Source organism: Motacilla alba, chromosome 2 (assembly GCF_015832195.1).
Source record: "Motacilla alba alba isolate MOTALB_02 chromosome 2, Motacilla_alba_V1.0_pri, whole genome shotgun sequence".
Taxonomy (NCBI): Eukaryota; Metazoa; Chordata; class Aves; order Passeriformes; family Motacillidae; genus Motacilla; species Motacilla alba.
The window spans coordinates 60,344,386-60,362,585 of NC_052017.1; the positions used below are offsets into that span (position 1 = coordinate 60,344,386).

Here is an 18,200-nt window from a genome sequence, read left to right on the forward strand (position 1 = left end):
AGGTTACTGCAACTCACACTGTCACCCCTGAGGGGAAAAAAATTTCCTAATACTACTTTGCAGCATTTATTTCACAGCAGCTGTTTTGTAGATTCCCACTGTAGTGGTTTGACCCTGGCTGGATGCCAGATGCCCATAAAAACTGCTCTGTCACTTGCCTCCTCAACTGGAGAGACAGGAGAGAGAGAATATAATGAATGGATCATGAGTTGAGATAAGAATGGGGAGACATCACTTACCAGTTACCATCATGGGCAAAACAGACTCAGTTTGGGGAAATTAAATTCATTTATTACCAAAATCAGAGTAAAACAATGAGAAGTAAAGTAAATTGTAACAACCTTTCACCATACCTCCCTCCTTTTTTGGGCTTAACTTAATTCCTGATTCTCTATGTCCTGCCTCCAAGTGGTGCAGGGAGATAGAGAATAGGGCTTAAGGTCAGTTCATCCCAGGTGTTTCTGCCTCTATTTCCTCCTCAGAGAGAGAAGTCCTTCTACTGCCCTAGTGTGGGGACCCTCCCATGGGAGAGGGTCCTCCATGAACTGCTTCAAAGTGAGTCCTTCCTACAGGAAGTGGGAAGTTCATGAACTGCTCTAATGTTTTCCCAGGGCACAGTAACTCAGGAACAGGCTGCTCCAGTGTGGGTCCCCCACAGGATCACAAGTCCTACCAGGAAACCTGCTCTAGCATGGGATCCTCTCTCCATGGGCAGCAGGCAGTTCTCTGCTCCCCCATGGACCTCAGTGGGCTGCAAGGGCACAGAGGCCTCACCACAGTCTGCACCAGGGGCTGCAGGGGAATCTTAGCTCTGGTGACAGGAGAACCTCCTCCCCCTCTTTCTGCACGGACCTGGGGGTCCGCAGAGCTGTTCCTCTCATGTGTTCGCACTCCTCTCTTCTCTGGTTGAAATTACTTCCTCACAGCAATTCTTTCCCCTCCTAAAATATGTTATCACAGAGGTGCTACTACCATCACTGATAGATTTGGGCTTGGCCAGCAGTGGGTCTGTCTTGGAGAAAGCTGTCATTGACTCTGTCAGACAATGGGAAACCTTCTGGCAGATTCTCACAGAATCCACCCCTGTAGCCCTCCAGCTACCCAAACCTTGTCACTCAAACCCAATACACCCACGTATGGCCACATTCTTGGATCAGTGATCACAGGTTAATGAGACACAGCATGATGTTGAATGCTTATAAGAATAAGGTCTATGAGTGCATCCAAATAAAAAATCATATGTCATTAAACTTTGTTATTGTAAACTACTAAAAAGATTATGATAAATATGAATCCATTGTTGGAACATTATCATTCTCATCATCATTAAAGGATACTTCAGTGGATACTCTCACTTTTTTAACATACGAATACATCTTTATAGCAAGTGTATATACTATCTTTCTTCCCCCATCTGAAAGCTTCTGACAAGACCAAGTACTCTTGGTATGAACAGCGCTTACTACATGTCTTTCTCAAATGCAAAAGGTATCATTTCAATTACATATTGTAAATAACTGACAAGAAGAAATATACTACATGGACTTGTCCATGGTTTTATGAGAAAATTACAAATGTGGCTTTCCACTGTGCTGCTGAAAGCAAATTTGCCATACACACACCAAGTCAGCTACTGATGGACTTGAAACATATCCAGCATTGCACTGGAAAGCCTTAGACTTTAGTCACCAAATTCTGAAAAGCAAAGGTATACAGCAATTTCTGCTGAGGGAAATGCCACCTCCTCTATCACTTAATACAACACCACACACCTGGTCTGGTGAAGTATTTGATCTGAATTGCTCTATACATATCAAGGACAATAGAAAATATATGCATGCCATGGAACCAGTCAACACCAAGTCACTTCCAGCCACATTAAATCCAGAGCCTAAACTCCTTAAGGAGTCACTGCAGGGACACTGGTGCTGATTAGACATGACAGAGGAATAAAATAGACACACTTGAGAACATGGCACAGTGCTTCCATATTCATGCTGGTCAGCCTGTACAGCTGCTGTGTAATACTAAAATATATGGTGGTCCAGATCTGCATTACATGAGAGATCTTAACCTTGTGCTCAGTGAAATGTGATAAAGCCACTACAAGGCAAATTAAACTGCCTACTCTGTGAAGGACTTAGGTGGAGGGGGTTTAACTCAAGAGCAAACAACATTTACTTTAAAAGAACCCATTTCAACCACCAAGGCAGAGAGTGGAAACAGGATGTACATTTGAAAGGTAATACATCTCCACTTCTCACATGAATAAAATCACAGAGGATCAGCCATACCTGGAGTATTAATTTCTGATAGTTCCCTTTTCTACCTTTCTAAAATATTTACAGTGTCAGAGTGCTAATCCATATTTTTACATTCGCTCTCCAAAAGGTCTGGATTTTCAGCCTGAGACTTTTTCTTCTTTTTCCTTACAAAAACTGCAAGTTTTGAATAAATCTAACAATTTTTTCAATAGCAAATTATTTATAACATTTTAAAAATAAAGGGTAATCCTCTAGGTAGACCTTTAGGTTCTATGAGATGCAGAGACATATCTGAAGGATTAATATGACCATATAATTCCAGTTGAGGTAGTTAAATTCCATTAGCTTTAAGAAGGGACTGCATGTCAGTTTTCCACGTTCTTCTAATGAATATTTCATATGGGTTTTAATGCCATGCAAGAGCAGAGCTTAAAGTAGGTAGATGTAATGGATATAGGATAGTGCATTACTGATGAAAAGCCAAGTAGATGTGGCCAAAGGGAAGAAACAGTGCCCCTGTGGAACTTAAACAGCTCCAGGAAAATTAACAGTTCAGCAAGCTTTACTAGTACTCTGAAATTCTCTCCTGAGCTGTTACTGTTAAAATATGTTTTAATGTTCTCCATCAGCCATTTCACTTTGTTGACTGAATGAGATGTTTTGCTGTCTTGAATAAAATAGAAAAGAAAACCTAACATTCCTTGTCTATAGTTTCACTGCATTCATTAAGGATTCCAGATCATCCCAACAAAAATGAACATGAAGACCACTCAGTTCTATACAACATGAAATTATTGCTGACTTTCAATAAGGGGCTAAAGATACTTCACAACTTTTTCGTAACTAATCAAATTAATTGCAGTTCAGGGACACTTTCTTTGGTTTGCAAAGCCTTCTCTGCATCTGCCCTGAAAATCCTTTATTAAGCTGATGCTAAGGTGAGGCAGAGCTCACAAACACCCAGCACTGAATGGAAGATTCACATATGTAGCTGAAGTTTTATGCTCTTTATTCAACATCAAACATCTGAAGGAAAGATGTTGGTTGTCCTTTGTCACCAGGGCTGCCTAGATGTGCATTTATTGATCAGAGTATTGAGGCTGAAAAGACAGGGACTAGAAAACAACATTGTATGCAATGCAATAGGTATTCCAAGAGTAAGATGTCAGTTTGATGTGGAGGACATTTCATTTTTATGTTGTCTCTGAAGTATGACCAGATTCCCTCTAATTGCTAAGAGTAAACTATGTTGGAATTTCAGTGAAAGCCCTCAGGCTTTTGTCATCTACAAATGTATTTGAAGTTTTCCAGAATCCACCTGATATTTTGTCCTTCTATTTTGATGAAATTTAATCTGATTAAAAAAAAAAAAAAAAAGCTGTTTTACCTCATAATTTAAGACTTCTCAAAAATCTTACTCATGGTATACATGAGATTGTATTAAGAAACACAGGGTCAACTCAAAGTCCAAACTATACCTCCTTGAGATGGAATAGACTGTTTCCCTAATCCATTTCCTACAGCTCACAGTCTAGAAGACTGTAAGGGATGAATAGTAGGGTTCCTTCCACAAAGCACATGGAATTGACCTCAGCTGCTCTCCTATGAATAATGGGAGCTCCTGCAGTGAGGTGATAGCAAACCTAGCAATGTAGCACTTTGTAGCTCCCACTCTTGAGCAAGGTAGGGAAGGAAGAAAATAATTCAGCCCCCAAGGCATTTGCTGGGCTAATTTTCTTTTCTCTTCTTTTTCCCAGACCCAGCACAGTTGTAGCAATGAACTATTTATTGTGGTGTGGCTAGCAGTCTCTTAAACATTAAACTCAAGTCATCAGCAGTATTTAGAGCATTAGGAAAAAAAATGAGGAAGTGAAACAAACAGTTGCCTTCAATAAATTGTCAACCTAAATGATTCATTATGCACAGCTTCTGTGAAGACCGTTGCTGTTATGACATTCATTGCATTCCTAAATACACAGGTATAGTTAAGAGGTGATGGATGTAGTCAGAATATTGTCCTCCATCATTTCCACTCCCCTTTTTCATTATTCTTCACTTTTTAACTATGACAGGAATTATTTAAAGGCAGAATCCTGTTATAATCAAATTATCATATTCTGCTGGGGGTTGGTTTCCAAGAATGTTGGTTTGGCTAGGATGAAATAAGTGTGTTTTTTCCTTCAAACATTGTCCTCTGTGCACATTTTTCTGCACAGCACCTGTACAGACAACAGTCTGTGCGGTAGAAAATAATGAAAGAATGTATTACTCTGGGAGAGAGGGTCTCTGGTGTCCTTTTTATCCAGAATGTTAAAAATGAAGGCCAGATTTTCAGTTTTAGCCTATATTCAAACAGAAAATTAGGTATCTGTAGCAGGGGCATAGAGTGTATCATAATATTTCTTCACCCTCATTTCTCATTCCTCTGTATAGTCAAAAGCAACTCTGTCTTGCTTAGGCTAAAGGGGAAAATACAAGCTTGAACTTAAATTTGAGATTCACACACACATCGGTATCAGAATAACTGCATTCTAGTTATAACTGAGCTCAGCTAAACTGATTCCACAGGAAAATTTTCCTAATAATTCAACACTTTGATCCAGTACTATAGTCTGTGCCTAGAATCTCACCGCTTTCAGTGAGCTAAATGAAGAAATGTTTGAGGTACTTCCTTGAAAAAAAAAAGATTCCTGCATAAAAGTACCTCACTATATTGGAGGAACCAAAGCCACCAGAACACCAAGATCACAGAAGCTCTGGATCTCTTTGAAAATGCTTTGTAATTTTTCTTATCTAATCCTGGGATGCTCAGCTTTGTTCTCAATGCCCTTGTATTCTTCAAAATCCATCATTGATATTTAGGGGATGAAAAGTACGTTTCCAGCTGCTACAGGTAAGACAAGTTTTTAATCAAAATTATTGAACCTTGTCAGGTACCAAGAAACTCCAGTTTCTCAAAAACCTTATTGGTCTTATGTTAAGGTGACAGCCACATACATTGCCACTAATATTCTGGCTACTCAAACATACAACAGTCATCTTCTCATAGTCAGCATTTAATAATTGGCTCTGGTGTTCCCCCAAACTACAACCACATGTTTTATGCATAGGGGAAAAAAGCCAAACAATTGTGCTACATAAGAAATCATGAAATGTTAAATATTTTTAAAATAACTTTTTATTCACTTGCCCATTGTTCTCCAATGATCCAAAACATCATTAAGCACCTACTCCTATCATCAGGCCAACTTATCAGTTTCAAGAACCATTATGGTCACACATCTCTTTGCAGAGTATAATAAAGGCATAATGAAATGTAGTACAAAAATGCAGACACAAATACAGCTAAAAATGCTACTTGTATATTTAAAACAAATTACAAGGATGACATGTTCCATAATGAATCTACATCATTTTTTGTTGAGGAAAAAAAAATAGGAAAATTGTTTCCTATTTTTTTATTTTAACTGCTTCACAGCATAAAAGTAAACCAACTAAAAAACCACCAAAAAACATTGTCTCTTTATTTGAAAGTTTAATGTTAACAGTTTTTCATTTAGATATGATTATAGAGTCTCTAAAGAAATATTGAATCATCTAGGCAAGGAAGAAAATAATTTCTACAGAAAAAGTGCAACCAAAAAGTTTCTGAGAACTATTACAAAATGATAGCAGTATGTTTATTACAATATATTCAGAAACAAAACAAAACAAAAAACCCCAACCAAACAATGCAAGAAGATATATTTGAACAGGTTACTATGCCTTGGCTTTAGCATTCAACCTCAAGGATAAACAAGAGCAAAATTTCCATATATAGATATATACTGTAAGCTAAAGAAACTGTGGTATACAACATCCTTGAGATGGTTAATAAGACCAGCATGAGAAGTCTGCACCACAGGGTGAAAAATAATGATTGACAAACACCGAGCACCAAAAGCACTGCATATAAAGGGGAAAAAAGCAGAACTTGTTGACAAGTGAAGAGCAGTGAGAGGAGATGAGCTGAACATATTTTTTTTTAATGAGGTGTTAAGTAGATCAGCTCTAGTGGTTGGATAATGACCGTGCTGATGAGTTGGTCAGGGATGTGAAAAAAGCCAAATAACATGACATTTTGGAAACTCAGGAGAGCACTGAAACATGAGATAGCTTCTGAGAAAAAAGGTGAAGTACTTCTGCCGCTCAGAGAACTTCAAGTGATGCTAGGGTTGCAAGATCTTGGCATCTTGTTAAGGTAACAAGTTTTTTTAAAAAGAAAGCAGAAATTTAAAGAGAAAAAAATTCTACTTTATAGAAACTCCCTCACTCCCAGAGAAAACTTATGAAAGCACAGCTTTTCTTTCCTACACATTACCATTCCACTCTATGTCTATAACTGTAGTGTCCCTCTGAAAAACTGGGGCACCCCCAAGGTGGGTCCACCACCAAGTACCAAGTACCAAGTACCACATTAGAGCACCATGCTAATGGAGCAAGTCAAGAAGAGCAAAAAGAACAAGCAGGACTTGCTTCACTGAGTATCAGAATTGAAAAAAAAAAAAAAAAAGAAAAAAGAAAGAAAAGAAAATCAACTCTGTGGGAACATTTTCATGAGAAAAAGAGCAAGCAGCAGAATTGTCAGGGTGTATCAAAAAAAAAAAAAAGAAAAAGTCTAAAATAGATAGCAGTTGTTTGAAGGAACATGACAGTGACAAAGGCAGAGGAAGTTTGTGGTGGGTGTTCAGGGATGGCAAGGAACAGGATATGTTTATGTGCAGAGATGCTAAATATAAACTCCAAGGTGCAGCAGAGATGAAAGACACCTCATCAACAGTATCTTTAGAAGGTCAGGATGCAGTATAAAAGAGGGGGAAAAGACATGGGCCCCTATTCGCACGGAAGACAGCAAAAAGAGATTTTATACCACTTCCCCATGGTTTTGCTAGGCAAATATGCAAAAATACATAAAAGCTACCCTTACAAACTGAACTTTTATTTGTACCAGAATCACAGGTGACATAAACCAAAGAACTGATGATCCATGATGAAAAAGTATTACAAAATGCAACTTGTATTTTATGAAATAAATGTGCTATTAAATTCAGTGCAAAAGTAGCTGACTCTAGTTGCTTATAAGAAGAGATGAATAGAAGTAGTAGGGTTTCAGACTTGTCATTTTTTTTCCTGATATGGAAATCAGGATGGCTCCAAATTCTGGGAATGTCACCAAACACCACCACAAAATTTAAAGAAAGGGCTGATAAATACATAAGGTAAACTTTTCATATAAGTAGAGTTTGAGATACTGCTGGCATGACAACCTACATCACATCAAACTTAAGACTGAATAAGAAGTTTCAATTTAAAATTTTAAAGTTTCATGGACTGTGATTTATATCATATAAAGGATCTCACTGTAGGAAAAGATATACATAAGCTGTTGCATAACAGCTAGGCAGTGAAATCCATGCTGTGGTGTCGAACTACTGAAGAGGGTTATGACCATATGATTTCATCCTTTGCTTTCTATCACAGGTGACCAGCTAAGAATCAGAACTCTCTACATTCCACTCATTACCTGGTCCAGTGTGGTTTTAATTCATCAAGCTGCTGGATTTTTAATTCAGCAGATCATCCATTTCTGACTACAGTTCTTTTCAAGTCAGATTCCTGAGTGTTATTTTTCAGGTCAGAATCCAATGGTCCTTGTTTCAAGTGATTGTGGCAGTGAAATCCATACACAAAACTCAAACACAGACAATCTACCCTTAACTGATTGTTTATCTTGAGCATCACAGCCCCATTTAATCAATTGACATTGATTTAAAATGCAAGATAATCTCAAAGGAGAGAAGTAGGGTAGATGGGCAGGTATAGATCGGGGTGGGAATGACAGCACAGTTCAGATCTAGTTTTACAGATGTCCTGTGTAGAAAGAAAGCACAGAGAGCTGGGGAATTAGCAGGATGAGCAGACCAATTTTTGTTGTTTTTTCTGCTACTACACCCTTCTTAGCAACTACAAACTATTAAAGCCTACAAGAGGAGACTTTCCTGCTCTGTGACCTGACACAGGTTTTTCCATATCATCTGGACCTCCAGCCCAGCAATGCTCACTCTGGCTCAGGTAGTATGCAAAAGAATCAAGAAATTCCGAAAACAGGAAGAGCAGAGGAAGAAGAGGGAGATGCTAAGGAAAAGAAAGAAAAAGAAACAACGAAACAAACTAAACAACAGAAGTTTTCAATTTCCATTCAAATAAAAATACTGAATGTTTTCCCAGGAAGCATGTTTTTATGGCCCACCTGAAAAATATATGTGTTTTATTTTACAGAACATTCTGTGGCCAGAGGAGATTGTAGCATGAAATAAATAATGAGGTGCAGTAGTTTAGCAATAGTCAAGAGTTTTAGTGGTATTTTTTTAACTGCTCTTAATCAAGACACAAAGACCAGCAGATGGGCCACCTGTGATGAAAGGCAAGTAGAAAGACTGAGCTTGCCATTGTTCTTAAAACTGTTATGCACATATCTGACAGCAACTAAGTTAGATCAAAGCAGAGTACAGAGGGGATCACAAAGCAACAGCCACTGAAGCAGGAAAAGATGTGAAAAGAGCTACAAGCTAACAAGCACAGGGACATGAAATTGGTATTGACCAAAGCTGTGAAACAGTAGAACCCAGCAGTTTCAAAGACATTGTTTATTTCAGAACTACAGAAGAAACAGAAACATGAAGGTGTGGTATGAAAGAAAGAGATGTAATAAAGTATAAAGATGTAACATCGAGAGCATCTTGCACAATTAAAATTACAAACACCTACCAGGGGAGTTAAGACCCTTTCTGTGTTTTCACTTGCTTAAAAAATTATTCATCACAAGGAGACAGGTTTTGATACAATAAAAGCAGTCCTGCCAGTATATACAGGGTGCAGAAGTAGAACTGGAATATCCTTTTCCTTTCCGTCGGTTATGATATTAAGCTCCAGAAAATGTTAAAAACAGTTATTAGAAACAGTTATTAAATATTAAAAACAGGCGTCCTTGACCAGTCTTGTTTTTCCCATTCCAGGCTGCTGTAATCCTAGTGATCCAGATATAGTGACTGAATTATCATTTGTATGCCAGTCCTGCTCATCCCAGCCCAGACAACCCTATAGAGAGTCAGTAACAGCAAAAAACTTCTCTTGAATATTCCTCAGTACAAATCCCTGCATCAGTAAGTCAGGTAAACCAAAGGGCTCTCTCCAGACCACCAAAACCAGGCCTAGACAAAACACTGTGGATATGACACCTCCACGGCTCTCTGGAAGGGAAGTCCTAAGGGGTTCTCCTTTTTTCTAAACAAACAAAGTCCAGCTAGATCACAATTTTCATTTTCTAAATATTTTTTTTTCTAGACCAAGTGCACATAGTAACATGCCAATGAAAAAAATTATTAAAGGGAGAAGAGGCCTTTCTCATGACAATAAAATAGCTCAAGCTTTCATAGATAAATTGGAGGTGTGGTACTGGAAGAAAAAAAATAGGAGTAACATTCTACTCATCTTTCTTCATTTATTTTCTTTAAACAATAAATTATCCAGACTTCTTTTACCTCACGTCTTGCTTGAATTTACAGAAACTTCTAGCAACTCTTTACTAATGTAAAAGCCACAGTGTCACTCACCTCTCCCAACACATGTCAGAAACAGCATCAGCTGCTTGCCATGCCTTCTCTGCGGCTGAAAAAGCAAAGGGGTGGCAGTAGAAGAGCAAACAAGATGGATGGGAAATGGCTCTCTGCTGAAGTCTGCAGTGCCACGTCAGGAAAAAGATAAAAAACCCCAAAAAAAGCAGTCAAGGTCAAGTTTCTTCCCCATGACCTGGCCTTCCTAGGGGAAAATCTGAAGTGGGTAGCTGTGTACATGTGTGACTATTAGAAAAAGGTACTGTGAATTGTTTCCTTTCTGTCAGATTAATTGCCATGTGCTTTATTTAGGAGCAACTAAATCACACAGAGCATAAAAATAAATGTGTGTTCAGAATCTCAAATTATTCGCAATTCCTGCTCAGCCTGCTGTGAGGCTACAGTTTCAATCACAAGATGTGTTTCTCTTCAACGGATAAATTTGCCAGACATTTGGTGGGAAAAAAAAATTCCATTAAAGCACATAGTCAATCTGCTGAGAACCTGGCCTCTGTTGACGCTGGCTTCAGTGAATTAAGCGACATCGATCCCAACCTCACCAGTATTTTTAAGACTGGTTTTACAGTGGATTTGAGGAAGCATTTGCTAGTAAGTCTGAAGTTGGAAAATAAATAGAGATCTCTATGTCCTTGCAGTGAAAAAGAGGTGCAAAATGAAAATGATATGGACTTTTAAAGAAGTTTACACTGAAATCCTTCCTTCTGCATCATGACCAGGAAAGAAAAGAAGAAAAAAAGCAAAAGAGCCAAAACCCAAGCAACCAAAAATCTGGAGGCTCCTGTCCTGAATGTGAAATATGCAACAACATTTCTCATTAATTCCCATATTGAGCATGAAATGGTTCCTGCACATTGAAAGAATGTACAAGTATACTCAACAAGAGTTCTGAAAATTATTACCAAATTATTTTTTCACATGTCTAACAGTGACTTCCCAACTATATTTGGAGAGCTGGATACAGCTTCATCTTTTTTTTTCATCCTTTCAGTACCATCAGAACAGAACTGTGTCAAAACATCTTCCAACTTTCCTATCAAAAGTGGGCAATGTATCTTGAAATCTGCCTGGAAAAGGAATTGATATTTCAATGATAAACCAATATAACTGCTTAAAAAATAACATAGAAGTGGCATAAAATAATGTTCAAATAATAACAGTGTTCAATTATTTGAACATTATTCAAATGTTTCATTATTTTTAACCTAATTAAATGACCTTAAATATTTTACAACAGAAATATGGGAATTTGGTTATTATTATTATCCATTCTACTGATACCTTTAAAGAACCCCATGTATGTTTCAGTTGCTGAGAAAGGATGAACCAGTTATCAAAAAGAAAAATCCTGTCTTGGAAAAACGTGGATCCACAAAAATAGAGTCTCAGCTGAAGGTATTGATCTTTCAATGAGGTGGTGTGTGCATAGCCCTTTGCTGCTTTGGAGAGTATGGTCTCACACACCTGGAACTCCCTACATGGCACTGGGATTCTCACTATTAAGAGAGCTGAGAAAAAATTCTTTGTACTAGAAATGTTACTACATTATTAAGAAGAAAAATGCTTCAAAGAATGTGGAAAGGTACTCTCCAAAACCAGAGGCTAGAGAGGTCACTGCTACTATTATTTCTGCTGAGAACAATACTTTTGTATTCAGGAGTGATGTGAGATTTCATGTAAAAGACACTATATGTTGCTTATTGTTTCAGAGCTATTAGTGAGAAAAACTGAAAACTGAGAAATTCTCTTATCTTCCTCCTATAAAACATTGGAGTGAAAGTGAGGGTTTGAAATGGGGTTTGTAAAGGTTTGAGCCTACAGGATAGATAACAAAGTGTTGGAATGTTGGGGGACACAAGACAGATGATGGACTTTGGGCCTGGTTAACATAAGAGATTTGATAACAGGATGCCTTGGCAAAAGCAAACAGAACTTTTAAAATTAGACCTAGATTGCAAGAAGGTAAAATCAAGTGAGTTCACCAGAAAAAGAAAATCCCATTAAACTCTGCAAGCAAGAGATGTTGTTATATGCATAAGTTTGTGTATGTGATTGTAACCTAATCATTGTAGTACACATTACTAGTCTCCCTGAAACAGTATATAAGTGTTTGTATCTCACAGTAAAATGGGATTCTGATCACCGAGTCAGTCTTCCCCATCTCTCTCCATCGCCAACAACAAAGCAGAGAAGTTACTAAAAAGCTGTACTGTGAGAAAGCTGATGGGTTACTGAAAGGAGAGGACACTATGAAAAAAGGCAAGTAGAAGAGGTAGAATTGCAGGTGGAAAAAAATTTGCAGATGGGAAGAAACAAGCCGGTGTGTATAGACTGGGGAATGAGAGACTGGAGAGCAGCACTGTGGAAAGGGATGAGGAGGTCCTGGCTGATGGCAAGGTGAATCTGAGCCAGCAGTGCCCTGGCAGCCAGGAGGGCCAGCTGTGTCCTGGGGAGCATCAGGCACAGCATGGCCAGCTGGGCAAGGGAGGGGATTGTCCTACACTTCTCTGGGCTGGGGCAGCCTCACCTCCAGTGCTGGGGGCAGTTCTGGGCGCCACAATGTAAAAAGGATATTAAACTCTTAGAAAGTGTCCAAAGGAGGGCCATGAGGATGGTGAAGGCCCTTGAGGAGAAGCTGTGTGAGGAGCAGCTGAGGGCACTTCAGCCTGGAGGAGATGGAGGGGAGACCTCATTGCAGTCAGCAATTTCCTTGTGAGGGGAAGAGCAGGGGCAGACACTGATCTCTCTCTATGGTGACTAGTGACAGGACTTGAGGAAATGACACTGAGTCAGGGGAGGTTTAGGTTGGATATTACGAAATGATCCTTCACCCAGGAAAATGTTCCTAGCACCAAGTTTGTCTGAGTTGGAGAAACATTTGGACAACGCTTTCAGGCACAGGATGTGACAAGAGTGTCCTGCACAAGGCCAGGAGTTAAACTCAATGAACAGATGCATCTCTTCCAACTCAGCATATTCCCTGACTAACACCAACATAATGAAAAGAGGATTAACATTTAGATGGCAGGAAAACAACACAGATTTAAAATATTAGAAGGTTTTCTCTGAAAAATATTAGCTGTCAGGTGACACCTAATTATGGATATCTGTATGAAACTTTAATTATGTTGGCTTCTCTTTTATGATGCTTGTATAAAAAGGATGCTGGAGATGAAGGCTATGGCAAATTTTGTACAAGACAAATTTCCTCATTTATATGCAGAACTAAATATCTCAAAGTATATTTTGCTTCTGTTCTTTCTTCCTGCTTGGACCAAAATATGAGATAAAACCCCAAATGAATTTATTTAATGCTGAGTTTGAATCTCAGAGAATGCCATTCTCAGGATGCGGCAGTTCATATTCTATCAGAACAGGCTTGCCTGTTTCTGAAGAATGTCTCTAAACACAAAACAGAAGATAAAAACCAGGAATAAAACATCAGGAAGGATACATGCACCACAGCCAGTAGTAGAGAGGAGAGATTTTAAATGAAATGTAATGCCAATCACCATCACAGCTTTAGAATTAGGTAAAACTACCACATCTCCCATTCTGCCAATACTTCTCATTAAAAAAAAAAAAAAAAAAACACCCAAAAACCACCAAAAACCACCAGTTCAGATATTCTCTATTTTATTTGGACATACAGTAGAAGCATGAGTTCCAAACAAATGAGGAAAGCATTGCCTGCCTTCCAAGACACAAATGAAAACCTGGATACTTTAAAGCTGGCATGTATTTTTCTCATACCTGAAAGCTAGTTGAAAAATCCACTTTTACATCACAGCTGACCCACTTCTGCTCAAGGAGCTTTAAGTGATAAGAGGCCAATCATGAAAGACACATTGCCTGGCATTCTTTTAAGTTCCAAGCTGAAATTCTGACATGGGTATGAATATGCTAAACATATTAGCAAAATATAAACAAGTAGTACAACAGAACACTCTTTTTAATAATACTTTAAATTAACTACATTTATGTTAGTGGCGCACACACAGAATAAAGACTGCAGTTAATAATTAAACAGTGAAACTATTTTGAAGGGCAGATATGCTGTGCATCAAGGTCAATGCAGTTAAATAACTAGACAGCTCATAAATCCCAGACAATAAACATCAAATAAAAGCAACTTAGTGACTATGCTGGAGTAAATACTACTGTCAGTTTCTGGTTCATTCAGCAGTTGTATGTATTTGGATAGTGTGGAATTTTCTTGTTACAGAATCAAAACTAAGTTTTGAATTAATTCAGTGACACAATTTAGAAACACAATGCTTCTGTATTTCCAGCTTTTTGTTCAAGGTACAGCCACTTGGATCAATTGAGCACTTCCCTTATAATGAACAATTTAATTTCTCTTTCTTCTCCTGTGTCTCCAGAAACCAAGGATATGAAATTAATGTTACATTTACCAAGAAAATATTTCTAAAGGGACTTCACTGCTTGAATAGAGGACAGCAACAGAAGTTGGGAATAGGCATATTGATAGGCAATGATCTCACCTAATATGCAGGAATGAAAATGTAGACTTACATTTCTCAGAATTACAAGCTAGTCAGTGAAATGAAAGCTGTATCACTTTTATTTAGTATGATCTTGTAGCCTATTCACTTTAACCAATGATTAATGGTTTTAGAAAAAAAACCCAATGGTATTATCAGTCTCAGCATTGTCTATCTCATCCTTATTTAGAACAAACAATCAATTGCAAACTTATAAATGATCCTATGAGAAGTTTTTAGAGAGTTACTTGAAATCAATTCAGAATTGCTATATAAACAATATGAAAAGATATTTATGCTTCCTAACATTTGACTGTTCTGCTTCTAGATCTAGCTCTAAAACAGGAAGATTGGAAAAAAAAAACAAACAAAGCTTTCTTTATCACTGTTGTCATGGTTTACCATAGTTTGGTTTTGTTTGGAACCAAAACCACTGCACTGTATACATTCTTACATATGTGAACTCTTACTAGATATAACATTTAAGCTTGCTTGGAGCTTGCATTTTCTTGCTGCAAAGCTGATTAAACTAGCCTTACAAACCAAGCCCTTATGTAAAACTCACCGTGAATTCAACTGGGGTTTAGCACAAAGAGAAAATTAAAAAAGATGGGCCTTAAAGGAGGAAGCAATACATTTGGTGTAATGTTTGCACATTATACATATATTTATACATAAAACATTATGTGGTTTTTGGACTATAGCAGAGGTTTACAGGAATGGTTATTGGGCCAAAAAGAAAGTAGTGCGTTTCATAAGCATTTTTATCCTATCAACTTTATGCAATTTTGCACTTCCCCCTATTGATGATGAGGCTATGAAGACATAGTGCATGCTGGACAAAGCAAACTTTCAACATTCACACTCTGTTAATTAATTCATCACTTAAAAGCTAGGTATTGATTTTTTAATGGCTCTACAAATCTGTTTAAGCTACTATGATGTAATTAAGAAGAAGTGTGTTTACTGTAAATTATCTAACAAGTACAAGGACTGTGCATTCAGCAATAACGAAAATTTTTGCTCAGACAACAGGCAAACTGACTGTTGGAAATTGTTTTTCCACTAATTTTATAAACTGCCATGATTATTTTCAAGATGGGTTTTAAAAATTTCCTACAACAGTAAAAATAGAAAGATAATGATACTTCTTGTTTTGAAAGAGACAAGAGATCTTGTGCCAATTCAGTGGTGGGAAGCCAGCTACTTAATGTAAGCGTCCACAGAGATGATGAAATAGAAATCTTAAGTCAAGCCTTACAGGACAATTAGTGTAGAATAGTGCATGAACTCCTTATAAAATATTCTATCCAAAATGCTAGCAAAATTAAGAGCAAAGTCTTAATTCCCCCAGATGGTATCTGATTATCCACTAAAATCCTACTATAAAGTCAAAGTAACACATGAGACTGTTATTATCTTCTTCCATTAGAAGTATGGAGACTTTTGGTTAAATGCATAATGATGTGCAACATATGTCCCCTATGAGTGAGAGCAAATCTGAAAACACAAGTGGATTTCTTTATGTTTACTCTGCAAAAATGAAATACGCTTAGTATATCATTATCACGCCCAGGAAAAAAACAAAAACTAATGGTATATTGGGGGGAAAGGAAGGAAGTTTAATCACAGATGCTAAAACAAGAAATTCAAGAATTAGTGCTTTGTGAAGTGGGCAAAAATTATGCCAGGTAAATTTCTTATTGATACAATAAAAATGTTTCCAGTATAGAAAGGTCCACAAGATCTTGACTTCTGACCAACAACCTCTACAAGGTTTTCAATATGAGAAGATATCCTGAAGATACCTTTGCCGGCAAATCCCTAGCTTTTCAATTATTGTTGAAAAAAGAATAAATTCTAGCCATCTATGCCTCTATGGTTGAAATGTGGCATACATATTATATTGCACAGTAGCCTCCAGAGGGAGGACTTCAACACTTCTGCTGAGAATAGTTACTATTATTACTCAGTTTTCAAATGACATCCAGCTGTTAATGGGAGAAGGGAGGATATTTGAAGGCATTCATCATGCAGAGATAAAAAGACATCAGAATAATCTGTGTATGTCTTTTGATAACACTAATTAGGAGTGGAGCTTAGATTTATTAAAAATAAAAAATGCACAATTTTATTCTTAGTAGCAAAAATGAAGATATTTCTAAATATTTAATAAAAAATGTGAGCATATTTTTTCAATGTCACATTTTTGTTGAAGGAAGGACTTTCCCAATGGTACACTAATTTATTTTATTTTTGCTTTGCAACTGTGCTGAAGTTTTGCATAACCAGCCCTTTTCACCAAGGCAATGTTCAATACTTACCGGTGAAGGCAAAAAAGGAAATAATTTTTTCATCTATAAGGTACAGAGGAGACAGACATCTCAGTACTCAGTCCTTTCTCCTGAAGTGTTGGGAAAGACAATGGCCTGCTAAAAGAAGCTAGAAGACAATGGAATAGAAGAAAACATGAAGGTAATTATTATATGTATGCATGGCATAAAGTGTGAATCAATAAATAAAGAGTTAATTATCTCACCAGTTATGGATACAGGCTTGGGATTAATCCCTGCAAAAGATGAAAAGGCAATTATGGTCCCTCCATGCAGCACAAGATAACCAGCCCTTCTCTGGCTGCACAGATGGAGATTCACAACACTGCTGTGCTCCCACAGAGTAAATAATTTTGAAATGATGAGTGGCAACACACTGCAATAACCAGTGGCAATGCAGTAATGTTCTACACCTCTGTGTGTCCAGGTTGAGAACCCTCTAGCAGTGATCACAGCATAGTGTTAAAGCATCCTTCTGCAGAAAATCAAAGTGAGTAGCACTAAGTAAACCATAATGTCTTCTAAGACAATTAATGTGCTCTCTAATCGTTGTTGTACACTGAAAACTTTTATTTGTGCTATAGAAAGGGAGCCAGTGCTATAGAAAGGAAGCCATTGATTTAATGAAATCATAGTAGGTCATCTGGAAAATTAGTAATTTTTAAATAATTCAAAATATAAATAATATAAATAATATAAATAATATAAATACTTTCACCAATTTTCCCTTATAAAATCCCAGTGCCAAAGCAGCAAATACTGAAGGGAAAACAGATTCAAAGTATAGTTAAAATATACCTCAAGAGACAAGCAACCAGCATTTTCAAATTATTAGTCAGTGAGATCTGAAGATGAAAGAAGCCTGAAAGACAACAAAAATAATGTCCTCAGAGGTAATCAACAAAAATTCATAAGGAAACAGAACTCACTAGTTTCATGGCTCAAAGAACATTTACTTAAGTAGGGATATAGTTGTTGAGATTCCAGTCTTCTTTCTAAGAGACTTGGACTGTCAAACACACTTCCTATGACAGCAGATGAGAGCCGACAGCAGAATTTGGTTTTGGTATTATATAACCCTTGAACTAAAAAAAAGAAAAAAAAGCTGGGTTTGCTTTGTATGTGGCAATCTATGTATTACTCACTATTGCCAACCTCAAGCTTTTGAAAACTGTGAGTCAAGCCACAAAACATCATGAGATTAGCTGTAACATGAGTTACTGAAAAATAAATTAATACATTTGTGAGGTTTATTTCTCTTTTAATACAGGGTGAGTTCAGGTCATGTTTTTTGCAACTTTCCTTCACAAATACCAAGGCTACAGACCCATTCGATCAAATTTTTGGGGTTTTTTTTGGCCTAGTTGATTTGAGCTAAGAAACCATAAGACTTGGTTGCACTAACACCATGCCTAGCTACATCTACCT

General features: G+C 37.4%; 1 long non-coding RNA gene across 1 annotated transcript in view; it reads right to left on the reverse strand.

The window, feature by feature from the left end:
* The window catches only part of LOC119698324, a 28,758-nt gene extending 11,358 nt beyond the window's left edge, over nt 1-17,400 (reverse strand). Inside the window, exon 1 of the long non-coding RNA XR_005256120.1 lies at nt 16,764-17,400. This is a non-coding gene — a long non-coding RNA (uncharacterized LOC119698324). The remainder of the gene's footprint in view (nt 1-16,763) is intronic.
* Between the last annotated feature and the right edge of the window lie 800 nt (nt 17,401-18,200).